At 40.5% G+C, this 12,099-nt stretch overlaps 1 protein-coding gene across 3 annotated transcripts in view; it reads right to left on the bottom strand.

The window, feature by feature from the left end:
- Positions 1-1,268, bottom strand: part of ARL4A (ARF like GTPase 4A) — a 55,489-nt gene extending 54,221 nt beyond the window's left edge. Inside the window, exon 1 of one of the 3 annotated variants that reach the window (XM_022587253.3) lies at positions 1,152-1,268. The gene's annotated coding sequence lies outside the window, so the exon portion shown is untranslated. Of the gene's footprint in view, positions 1-450; positions 587-646; positions 1,030-1,151 lie in introns of those variants that run through there. The other 2 variants (XM_089917666.1, XM_022587243.3) reach the window with 2 other exon arrangements.
- Positions 1,269-12,099: the final 10,831 nt, after the last annotated feature.

Here is a 12,099-nt window from a genome sequence, read left to right as displayed (position 1 = left end):
CTGAAGGGGAAAATGAGTAAGTTATTCTTGTGAAATAATGTGCTACAACTGCTTTTCTCTCTTCCTGCTAAACTAAGCAACACGAGGAACTTGGTAAATAAAACTTGCTTCAGTAAACAAACCCAGTGAGATAAGAAACATACGCGATCCAAGGTAAACGACAGAATAATCATTGCCGTTGAAATTCTTTAACATTCACTGAAATTGTAGTAATATGTATTTTTCTCTACCCCCCTGGGTCCCCAGACCTTTAAGACCTCATACCGGAGACAACCTAGTCACCAGCAATTCGTCCAAGTCGCAGTAACCACAGAAGTGCCTTTTTTGGCAGAAAATTTGTAACACATAATCTGATCTTCAGGATCTAATTGTACACGCTTAACAGCATACCCAAGGTCACTATTAGCCTCCGCGCGCCAACCGCCCCACCCCAAAATACAATGCTCTCACCTCCCGAATTGGAGCCTGGATCCAAATGAGAAAGCATTGGCAGGCTTTTCTACGAGGGGGCAGAGAAGCACCCCACCGCCGCTCAGCTTAGCTCTCCACGCAGCTCCGGCGGTTGCCTCACTAGAAACTGTGGCTCCAGACTACGACCACGCCCACTCCACACGGCCCACCCCTGAGCCCAAATCCCATTGGTCACCTGCGTCAGCGCGTCCATACCACACGCGCCCCCGCGCCCTAATTGGTGAGTGTAACTGCCGCTCCCAGCACGGCGGAGCCGGGCTCTCCCTCGGTCCACACGCACCACCTGTTGCCCTCAAGTTAGAAAAGAGGGCGCCTGCGGAGGGAGCCGAGCGACCCCTGCAGGGGAAGGGGAGCCTCGGCCGGTCGGTCTGGTCCCCGCCAGCCGGCTCGCTCCTCCCGCCCGGGCGCACCTGCAGCGCGGCCCACGGATGCCATGCAGAGGTTCTCACATCCGGGGCCCGCGGTCACCGCCGGCGCCTTAACCCTTTGTCCGCTGGCCGGAGGGTGCTTCCTGCGGCTGCGCCGGCCCACAGGAGTAAATGATCCGACCTGCGGCAGCCGCCGGGGCAGGCCCGCTGTCCTTGCAGCACGATCCCCTCACCTCGCCGCTCCGCACCCGGCCGGCTCTTCTCCCCGGGCAGGGCGTGGCCACACCAGCTGCCCGCCCCGCTGCGGCTCACCTGACTAACGTCCTTCCCTGGTCCGGACCCAAACGTGGCTCACTGCCGCTCGGGAGCGCGTTGATACCAGCGGGAGGGCGCCAGCGAGGCCTGGGCGGTGGCAGGGGACGAGACACCTCTTCCAAGGGTCTGGCCGGGCGCCGGGCTCGGGGCTGCCCTAACGGTGCTCGGCCGACCGCTACCGGCGCCTGCCACGGCCCCGCCCACTTCCCGCGCTAGCCGGCCAGTCGGGGGCTTGCGGGAGCCGGGTCTCCTAGCAACGCCAAAACAAGGTCACGTTCGAACAGGCCTAGCGCTGACTGGCTGCGGGCCAGTCGGGAGGGGCTTCCGGTCTCATCCCCGAGAGCCGCTGCTGTCTCAGACGCTTTCTGCAGCCGGCCGCGAGCTTCGGGCGGACGACACCCGGATCCCACCCTGCACCGCCTATCCTCAGGGCACCGTATGGCGTCCTCAGGGCGGTGGCCGATGACGTCGGGTCAGGGATTTCAGAGGACACCAGACAGGCGGGCCCCTTATATAACGGGGTGACTTGGACGTACCTCAGTAGCTGCCCAGACAGTCCTGGGCCAGCTTGGTGTCTGTAACACACACTCCTTTTGCCGAGCAAATAAATGCTCTCTGCCACGTGATGCTACCAGCATCTCCGTGAGGTGGCGACAGGTAGAAATATGCCGGGTTTTACAGATGAGGAAATCCACTGGCTGTTTCTAATAATCCAAGGAAAATTAGTGGTGGTCCTGGAACTTAAGTCTGCTAGTTACTAAATGCATAATGCTTTCCATTATTTCCATAATTCTGACTCTTAATTGCAGCTGTGTGCTTGACCCATAGATGTGCAAATATTTACTGAATACTTAATAGGCAGTAGGCACAATTCTATGTGCCGGGGATAGACTGGCGCTCGTGGAATATTGGAGTCTCATGAGAGAAAATGGAAGTAACCAAATTCCCACAAGAATAAATGTAATTACAAAATAGGATCATTGATAATTTAAGAGTACTTATGACAACAAATAAAGAGGAGTACTGACTTAAAGTTCTGGGAAATAGTTAATGAACAAACATCTTTTGGGTGGAGACTGAAAGATATTGGAAGAATTTTTATGGTGCACTTTTCAAAAAATTTTCACTTTTTAGATATGGACTGAAATTTCCTCAAGAAATTTCCTGATTTTTCTCAAGACCATTATTGCTATATTTATCTCCATTAAGACTAGCATAGGAACAGTACTTGTCACACTAGACTTTAAAAAATAACTGACGTAAAACCTAAAGACTAATAAGCACAATGCATGTTTTCAAAATAGCAACACTAATTTTGGAAATAAAGCTAGAATTCTCAAACGGCATATTCTATCAAGTTATTTATCTAGTATAAGCTAAGGCTTGCCTTATTACTTATAATTGTGGAATCTCGTTAGCCATTTACAATAATTAGCAAGCGAGTGATAAAGGGCTAGTCTCCTTTTCTTGGAAATTTAAAGATATTCTTTATTAAGCCGGAGAAAAACTTGCGAATTCTCATTAAAAAAAGAAATAAGAGCAAGATTCAATGACAGCTTTCTTTTTATAGTAGCTTTGAAATCAAGCAGGCCATATTAGTTGCATATTCCCATATTAGTTGCAGGGATGCATTACTGCACACACTTCGCTGAACAAAAAAGGATGAGATAGGAAAATATTGAGAGCTTACAGCCTTGCAGAATCACCTATACCAAATTGTACTTTAATGTTTTATACTAGGCTTATAACTAGAACCTGCTTGGTTAACTACAGCCTGTGGGTCAAATTCAAGAGATAAGAATGGTTTTTACATGTTTAAAGGGCTGCAACAGAAAAGACAAGACAAGACTGCAATAGAGACCATCTGGGGCCTTGAAAAACCTAAAATATTTGCTCTCAGGCTCTTTATGGGAGAATGATACTTGCTTTATGAGCAGTAACAACCATATGAAAAGGCAGCAAATGATAGAAAAAGTGATGAAATTCATGGAATACATTGTCTACTTTGTCTCACAGTCTTTCTATAGAAGGCCCATTCAAATATTTTATTTAGATGCTATGCCAGGAAAATGCTCCCTTTAGGCTATAGCTCATAAACTGTGTGCTGAGGTGCTCTGGGGTACCTCAGGGAAATCATAGGGCATGGGATATTTTAACTTTTTGAGGGGAACACAGTGACATCTGTTGGACTCTGTTAACAACTACAACTATTAAGTTGTCTGGATCTATCTACTGAATAGACAGAACTTTGGGGTATTTCTTTTGGCTTGAGGCACCATGAAAAAATTATGGAGACACTAGGAGCTCTGCCTTTAGTTATGGTTTTCCAAACTTGGCTAAAAATGAGAATCACCTCGTAGTGCTTGTAAAATACAAATTCCTGGTCCCTATTACAGACCTGCCAAATCAGAATCATCAGGAGAAGGGCTAGTGATCTGCATTTTCAACAAGTATCCTGGTTAATTAATGATTAGACATTTTGAAGAAATATTAATCTTAAAGAAATTTTATTATTAGAAAGGAAAAGTAAGCTTTCTCCTTTCAAATAACAAAACTGAGTAATTTACCTTGTTCCTCCTTTATGAATACCAGGACCCAGATCAAATCTGATGCCTGAGGCATTCTTTTTCTCCTCCATAATCTGATTTTCTACCATATACTTAAGCTAAGCATCCACATACTGCAACTAATGTCCTTCCTGACCTTTGCCACTCCTTATTTTTATATATTGCTGCTTCTTCCAGAATTTCTCACTTTATTTGTTTCAGTACATATTTATTAGAGTTTCCCAAATTTGAAAGTGTGGGTAAACAGAAGGCATGCTTTCTGGCGGAAGGAATTAGTTCAGTGGAGGTGCTAGACACCCAAGCACATAATTGCTATGATATCCAGCAGGACTTATGAGTAGTAAAATAGAAGTTATTATCAAGTCCTATGCTTGCACAAACTTTATCTGACAGAATAGCTTAACAGAAAATCATAATTTTAAACTGAATATTCAAAGAACTCAATATTAGACAAGGGGTAGGGGAACAGAATCGCAGGTAGAAGTAACACTACGCAGAGCATGGAGACATTAAGTTTATGATATGTTCAAACCCATCCAAAAAGAGGAGATGATAATTTCTCATGGGAAAAAAATAATGTGCTAGGGGCACTTTAATGGATAGGTCTTCCAGACAGAAAATCAATGAGGAAACAGCATTTAAACAACACTATAGACCCGATGACTCTAACAGACATATATACAACACATTTCAACAGCAGCAGAATACACATTCCTCTCAGACCCACGTGGAACATTACCCAGGGTAGATCATATGCTAAGCCACGAAACAAGTCTCGACAAAGTCAAGAAGATTGAATTCGTATCAAATATCTTTTCTGACCACAATGGTAAGAAACTAGAAAGTAGTAACAGAAGAAAAATTGGAAAATTCACAAATACGTGGAAATTAAACAACACAGTCCTGAACAACCAATGGATCGAAGAAGAAATCAACAGGGAAATCAGAAAAAAATCTTGAAACAAATGAAAATGTAAACACAACAAAACAAAACTTATGAGATGCAGCAAAAGCAGTTCTAAGAGGTCATTTATAGCTATAAATGCCTACATTAAGATAAAAGATTACATTACATTTCAAAGAACTGGAAAAAGAAGGATAAACCAAGCCCAAAGTTATCAGACAAAGGAAATGATAAAGATTAGAGCTGAAGTAAGTGAAATAGAGAATACAAAATTAATAGAAAGATCAACAAAACTTAGGGTTGGTGTTTTTAAGAAGATAAATTGGCAAAACTTTAGCTAGACTAACCAAGAAAAAAGAGGATTCAAATAAATAAAATTATAAGTGAAAGAAGGGACCCTGCAATGTATACCACAGAAATACAAAGGTTCGCAAGAAAATACTGTGAATAATTATACGCCAACAAACTGTACAACCTAAAAGAAATGGATAGATTCCTAGAAACATACGACCTACCAAGACTGAACCATGAAGAAACAGAAAATCAGGATAGACCAATAATGTGTAAGAAGACTGAATCAAAGAACTCCCAACAAAGAAAAGCCCAGGACCAGATGGTTTCACTGGTGAATTCTACCAAACATTTAAAGAAGAATTAACACCAATCCTTCCCAATCTTCCAAAAATTGAAGAGGGAAGGCACACTCCCAAACTCGTTTCATGAGGCCATCATTACCCTGATACCAAAGCCACAAAAGGACACTACAAGAAAAGAAAACTACAGGCCAATATCCCTCATGAATATAGATGCAAAGATTCTCAATAAAATACTAGGAAACCAAATTCAACAGCATATTTTCAAAATCATATAACATGATCAAGTGGGAGTTATTCCTGGGATGCAAGAATGGTTCAACATAAGCAAATCAATAAATGTGATATACCATATTAATACAATGAAGAATTATACATACACACACAGACACACACACAATGGAATATTATTCAGCCTTAAAAAATAAGGAAATTCTGCCATTTGCAACAGCATGGATAAACCAGGAGGTCATTATGCTAAGTGAAATAAGTTAGAGAAAGAAAATACTGTATGATATCAATTATATGTAAATCTTAGAAAGTTGAATTCACAGAAACAGAGTAGAATGGTCGTTGCCAAGTGCTGGGGGGCAGGGAGGTGAAATGGGGAGCTGTTGGTCAAAGGATACAAATTCCAATTTTAAGACAAGTTCTGAGGATCTCATGTACAGCATGGTGACTATAGTTAACAATACTGCATTGAAAGTTGCTAAGAGACTAGATCTTGATTATTCTCAACATACACACAAATGGTAACTGAATGATGGATGTTTTAACTAATCTTATTGTAGTAATCATTTCACAATATAAACAAATATCAAATCATCATGTTGTACACCTTAAACTTACACAATATCATATGTCAATTGTAACCCAATAAAGCTGGAAATAAAAAGATATGCCTAGGAAAAAAGACATTTTCCTGTGCCCCAAATAATAGCAGAAAAACAGATGCATTTTATGTTTCTGAAGTGTATCAGTACCATTCATACTCATGGTAATTTATTCACCCTTCATAATCGTATAGTCAGAAAGTTTTTTTGAGCTAGACTCAATTTTCAATTGCCTCTTGAACTCTGCCAAATACCCAGCATGTTCAAAACTTAATTAACACTTCATTATCATTCCTATTGAAACATGGCCCACCTCTTTTAGTCCTTTATTTTTGGTTTATGGTAATTTATTTAATAGCCCCAAGTAGTGAATTGGGAGATTGGGATTGACATATATACACTAATATGTATAAAATATATAACTAATAAGAACCTGCTGTATAAAAAATAAATAAATTTAAATAAGTAAATAAATAAATAAAAGCTTTATCTCCTCCAGAAAAAAAAAAAAGAACCCCAAGTAAAAATCTCAGACCTGTTGTAAAAATTCTCCTATGCCTCACTTATGATTAGCCACCAATGTCTCTTTAATCCATTTCTTTCTTTACATTCCCACTTCCACTGCTTACATCTGGTTCTCATGATGTGTCTCCTAAACGGGTTAATTCACCTCCTAACTGATTTTTCAGTTAATAGGCAGAGGCACTGGGATTTGTTTCCTATGTCTGGCACCAGAGTCTGTTCTCCTTTCAATTACATTCAAGGGAGTCCACATTTAGGTTAATTCACTTTGATCCACTGTAGCATAAACCCAGGGTATAATTCTGATAAGACTTTAAAAAAAAAAAAGATGTCAGAAGGGAAGTACAACCCAAAATTCACTTGGAATGAATGCCTAGATAAGAATTCACCTGGCCACAGGTCCAAAACCCTCCTCATTAACATTTTATGGTCAGCTTCAAGGTCTAACTCCACCAGGACAGACTGCCCCTTCCTCCAAGAGGACCTCCATGGGTCTCTGGACACCTATTTCAGGCCCAACTGCAAAGAGGCCCAGGGGTAGAAAGATGTCATGCCATGCCACATACAAGGCCTACTTTCTATGGCTCTACTTCCTGACCTTGAACCTGCCTCTTCTGGGATGAATGACAGTAAGAATGTCCAGTCCAACAAGATCCCAATAAGGCCATCACATCAGAATATATGAGTCCTGATTCTTCTCAGTTTTAAGTAACACTCTGTGTTATATTTGATTTCAACAGTCTAGTTCTGTTCAGTCCTTTTTAGATTTCTGCCATGTGTCCTGAACATCTTAAACCTCTCTGTCACAGGTTTCACGCCCTCTCGCTAGAGTGCTCCAAGGCTCAGTCCTTCAGTCTTTCTTCTTAGGTAATTTGATCCAGTACCAAGGCTTTAAACAGCCTCTACGCTCTCAAATTTGTCTCCGACCTGGACCTCTTCTGTGAACTCCACAACTGAGATGAGTATAAGCACCTCAAACAACCTTTAAACCTGCTCCGCAGACTCAACATTTCTCATCGTACCCAGTGGCAACCCAGTTTACCTACTTGATGAGAGCAAGAACCCAGGAGTCATCCTCATTACATCTACTCCACCAGCAAGCCCTGCAGACACGTATATCCACCACGCTTCTCATCACCCCACTGCTGTCCCTCTATTTCATGTCTATTGTTTCCCTGGTCTTCTCATATAGTTTCTCTACTTCTGGGAGAAAGCTTTCCCCCCAGGCTCAAATATCATCTCCCAAGAAAGGCCTCCCCTAAATACTTTATCTGAAGTATCTACCCTGCCCACCCTTCTCCACCATCACTCTCTATTCCTTATTCTGCTTTATCTCTTCTGCCTAGCACTTGTCTCTATGTGGCAAAATTTGTATTTGTTTACTGTGTGCCCTCATTAACTGTCCTTCTTTTCCACTGTAAGTTCTAGGAGGCAAGGATAATGTCAGTCTTACATACCACTGTATCCTCAGTGTCTACTGCAGTGTCTGGCACATAGTAGGAACTCAGTGAATTTATCAAATGAATATTTAATATCCTAAGAACTGCCCAAACAGAAACCCACAGATGTCCACAAAAACAAATAATAATTTCAAGGCACAATTCCATACAGAGAAAAACAGAACAAATGACTTGTACCTATTTATTCTTAAATAGCCAACAGAGCCTAGATAGACAACTTTGAATGTACCATTGTTAATAAGATAGAATGCTCAGCTTCTCGGTGTAAAATATCTGTATTAACAGTCATCTCAGTATTTTTAAGACTAATCATCAGGTACTTGCTGTGTTTTTATAACTAATGAACCTATTCAGGCGGTTTTCTCATTCCCAAGAGCAGAAGGACCCCAAGGAGTGTTCAGATCTTTACACCTTTTGAGGCAGAAACTAATTATAATTTGAGAGTAAGTATTTTCCTCTGCCTTCAAATCATTCATGTTTTGAATATTTTAGTTCAAGTTTCAGCCAGGTTTTTCTTTTTTAAGCATTTCCATATTTTTTGTTTGTTTTCACCCAATATTTGCTTCTTTGTTTTTTTTTTTTGCGGTACGCGGGCCTCTCACTGTTGTGGCCTCTCCCGTTGCGGAGCACAGGCGCCGGACGTGCAGGCTCAGCGGCCATGGCTCATGGGCCCAGCCTCTCCGCGTCATGTGGGATCTTCCCGGACCGGGGCAGGAACCCGTGTCCCCTGCATTAGCAGGCGGACTCTCAACCACTGCGCCACCAGGGAAGCCCCATGCTTCTTTGTTTTATTAGTGGTGGTCATCCTGTAGTGGGTGCAGGGTAGGGGGACAGTTATCAGAATGTACATGGTTAACATGATCACACTGTTCCCTTTGGATAAGAAATGAAAACCATTATCTTCATGAGTCAGGGAGAAGCAGAAAGTCCCCCTTTTCAATTAAGTATATCCTGGTACTTTTAACATCAAGGGTTCATATGAGCCTGGTATAAAATATGTAACAATCACTCTTAAAATGACTGGTTAGAACTATCATATATAATTGCAAATCCTCCCTCCTTTTGTCGAACACAGAATGAAGGGATTGGATAACTAATTTCAAATTCTCTAATCTAAAATGAACATCTGTAAACTTAGTGTGGAAAATTTCGTTTTTACTCAAAATAGAATTGATATCATAACATTTTGAGATGTTTTAATTAAGGTAAAACATTTTAATATCTAATGAGATGGTACATGGTAAAATATTGCCTCAAATATTCCCACATTATTAAAGAATTTCTAACAATTTAAAGTGTCTTTAAATGAGCTGTATGGATAAATATAAAACAAACAATAGACTAGTTCTCATTACAAAAAGTTACCTACTAAATAATTATATTAGGACAATTTAGAAAGACTATAGTCTATAAACTAGTGAAAATAATGGGAAGAAAAAGTTTTGTCACATTTCTCTTAAACCTATTTTATTTGTTTGTTTATGCACGTACTTAAAAACATATTCCACAAACGTTTGATAGAGCAGCAAGCTAGTACCAGAATAGATACTTAGAAAACTACAACTTGCTTTTTGCCCTAATGAGTGTGTGCGTGTGAGTGTGTGTGTGTGTGTGTGTGTGTGTAATGGTGTTGCAGGAGTTGACCAGGTGTGGCAGGTGATGATCTGGAAGAAAGACAAAGGATAAATAATTCAGTTTACTAATCCTGAAGAAGGAGTAACTAATTTATGATGGTAAACAATATAATAAACCACCTTTACATTTAACATTTAAGGGCAGCTTGGACTCTGGTTTATTTTAAAATGAGAAGTCAGGTAGAATCTTTGCTTCCATTCAATGAGTTCTCATGTACTGATAAAAAAAAAGCATGCTTTACTGGAAACTTTGTTCTTGATGAATGATAAGAAAAGATTATTTAAGAGAAAGATGACAAAGTATGCCACGTGTTTGAATATCAACATATTGCTCACTCTATCGCTATAAATAATATATTTTGGTTGCCTATGGAGAACATTACAGAACTTAAATGAGCTTTCTATTTTGATGCAGAAGTCCTAATTAAAGTCTAACAAGTAAACCATTAATACAAAGAGTCCTTTATACCTTATTTGATTTTAAATTTCTAATCCTTATTTTATTTTATGTTTTAGTTCACATTAAGGAAATCTTTGATCACATCTGAGATGATTATTGAATACTTCAATGCTATCACATGTATGACATCAGTTTTTTTACTTTAAGTAAAACAATGTTCAAGTTTCTGGGCATAGAAAGTGATCCCTTAAAAATATAAGTGATGGCTGATTAAATGATGTGTACAAAATACCATGTTTTTTTTTTTTTATAAATTTATTTATTTATTCATTTATTTATTTATTTTTGGCTGAGTTGGGTCTTTGATGCTGCGCGAGGGCTTTCTCTAGTTGCGGCGAGCGGGGGGTACTCTTCATTGCAGTGTGCAGGCTTCTCATTGCGGTGGCTTCTCTTGATGCGGAGCACAGGCTCTAGGCTCACAGGCTTCAGTAGTTGTGACTCGCGGGCTCTAGAGCACAGGCTCAGTAGTTGTGGCGCTCAGACTTAGTTGCTCCACGGCATGTGGGATCTTCCCGGACCAGGGCTCCAACCCGTGTCCTCTGCATTGACAGGCGGATTCTTAACCTCTGCACCACCAGGGAAGCCCACCATAGTTATTTTTTAAGAGGGTATTTTAATAGTAAGTGAATATAAAATGACTGCTAAAGCAACTTATCTTCAACAAACTTAGCCTAGTAAAGTTAAGATAACAATACTCCAACGTAGGAAGATATAAAGGCAGGGGTACATGTAATGCTGTGGAAATGTCTGATCACATGGGTTTATTTTCAATCAGGAAGAGCAGGCACACATCATGGAAAAGGTGATGTTGAAGCTGGACACAGAAAGAAAGCTTTGAGTGTGCTGGCGGAAGGCAGGTGAACAGGAGCCCAGAGAGGGAGCTCGTTCCAGGAAGAAAAAGGAAACAGCATAAGCAAAGGCACAGAAGGAGAGAATCGGGATGTGTTCCAAGGAAACAGCAAGTAATTTATGAACTAGTAAAAACATAGGGTTGTGTGACATGAGGCAAATTCAGAAAGAAAATCGACCCTTATATTGGAGTGTCTTGTATATCTTAGTAAGGAACTTGGACTTCAGCCATTGATGAGTACTGAATGTTACCTCCCATCCCAGTTAACTCCAAAATCTACGTTCTGTACTTAGTAGAGTGTCTGGCCCAGAGCAAAGACTCCTTAAAAGTAGGTGACAGTATTCTATTTCTTGACCAGAGTATTGGTTACATAGATGTGTTTAATCTCTTATAGGTTATTAAGCCGCACACTTATGATTTTGTGTACTTTTATGCTTTTTTAATGTATGCATTTAACGCTTTTTTTAAAAAAAGAATTTAAAAAAAAGTTTAAGATGCTGCAAAAGAATAATAGTGGATTGGGGTTGAACTAACTTTTGGAAGCAGTGGTTACTAGCCAAAACTTCCTTACCATGTAAGAAGTCACTGCTGACCTCCCAGAGAGTAGCTTCAGTAGAGGCAGAAAGAAAATTATTCAATTAAGCGTTAATAAAACAAGTCTAGGTATTATTAAAGGAACAAACAGATTAAATTTTGGTATAAAGAAAAAAGAATCCCTATAAATCCCCCTCCTCTCATGAGAAAGTGAAATTAATACTTCAGCAAAACGCACCACGTTTGCACTATAGATTTGCATGCCCCTAAAACACTCCCAGAATACTCCAATTTGTAGACCTTTGATTAGTGTTTTTGGCTTGCTTTCTAACCTCACCTGCCACACTTCTCTCATTGCCACTCCCCCACCCTTGTTCCTGTGCTCCATCTACATGGCACTACTTCTCCAAGTATTCTGTAGCATATTGTCGATGAAAAAATTAATCAGTTGACCTAAGAAAGAAATGGAAAATTTTATTCGAGCCAAATTAAGGGTTATAACCCAGGAAGAGCCTCTCAGAAAGCTTTGAGAACTGTTCCACCTGTTTGAGGTCAAAGCACAAAGTTTTTGAGACAGACGGCTGGCTG

Source organism: Delphinapterus leucas, chromosome 9 (assembly GCF_059928025.1).
Source record: "Delphinapterus leucas isolate spDelLeu-1000000601 "Yukka" chromosome 9, BTC_Dleu_Yukka2, whole genome shotgun sequence".
NCBI classification, from domain to species: Eukaryota; Metazoa; Chordata; class Mammalia; order Artiodactyla; family Monodontidae; genus Delphinapterus; species Delphinapterus leucas.
The sequence above is the reverse complement of the archived record's forward strand: the minus strand, read 5'-3'. Positions and strand labels throughout refer to the sequence as shown.